Source organism: Triticum dicoccoides, chromosome 2B (assembly GCF_002162155.2).
Source record: "Triticum dicoccoides isolate Atlit2015 ecotype Zavitan chromosome 2B, WEW_v2.0, whole genome shotgun sequence".
NCBI lineage: Eukaryota > Viridiplantae > Streptophyta > Magnoliopsida > Poales > Poaceae > Triticum > Triticum dicoccoides.
Window position 1 is genome coordinate 57072170 of NC_041383.1, and position 1260 is coordinate 57073429.

The window sequence follows — 1260 nt, forward strand, 5'->3', positions numbered from 1 at the left end:
GGCGGCGGGGGCAACGGGGCCGCGGTGGCACCGGGGCGGGGGGGCGGTGGGGCGGCGGGGTGGTGGGGCAACGGGACGGCGGGGTGGTGGGGCGATGGGGCGGCGGAGAGTGGTGGGCGCGGCGGCGCGCGTGTGAAGAGGGAGAGAAATAGAGAGAGAGGGGCGGGGTGGGGCGCGGCCGCCGTTAGATAGTTTAAATCTTTGCCGTCTGCACCCCTTTGCCGTCTGAGGACGGCAAAGAGGGGGGCCGTTAAGTTTTTTTAAGCAGCTCATCAGTGGGGCCCCTCCCTCTTTGCCGTCCACTAGCCGACGGCAAAGCTTCTTTGCCGTCGGCTAGCAGACAACAAAGAACTGGCTGATGGCAAATATGATCTTTGCCATCAGCCAGTTCTTTGTCGTCTGTTTTTTGGAAACGGACAGCAAAGAGCTCCTTTGCCGTCCACTAGCAGGCGGCAAAGAAAGGGCTGATGGCAAATCCTCTGATTCCAGTAGTGGCATGCTCAAAAGTATCATTATCTCATAGTCCAAACTGTGAAACAAATTGATCAACCATGAGTACACAATATCTCAATTACACTAAAGTCTCTCAAATATAGACACCTCACTCTTTATCTGAAGCCACACCCCCCCCCCCACACACATAGAGAAGTCGTTCTCTCCCCCAAACATCAACAGATGAGCACATTAACACCCCTATCTCTTCTAAAGTCAGGATCCCAATATAGGTCTTTATCACTTGTCTCTCGGGCATGCACACATCTCTTCCCTCACTCTCTATGTCTCGCGCTATCTCTCTTTCCCAAGCACACGCACTATGCAGAGTGTATATTTCCCATACACACAAAATGTCGCCCCCAAACGTCTATCTCCCTAGTTATATCGTTCTCGCGCACTCACCTCACACACCACCCCCACTAGAAACAAGCACACTTTTGTCTCCTTGTGCACCACTCTCCTCTTTCTATCTCTCCCACATGCAGACCCGCCCCAGCTCCTTCCATGTATACATATATGTTGTGACTCTTTCCATAGCTCTCTAATGTATCATCGTCCTTGATTTCGCACATTGTTCTCTACACCATCTATTCTAGATCTCTCATGAAGTCCCTATCACACACACAATGACTCGCTTCCATTGCATCTCCTTACATAGGCCGATTTCGAACAAATGACCCCTATCACCCCTCTCTATCTCTCTCTCTCCGTCGCTAGCTCTCTCTCTCTCTCGCTCTCACACCCCTCTCCCTCACACACACTCGA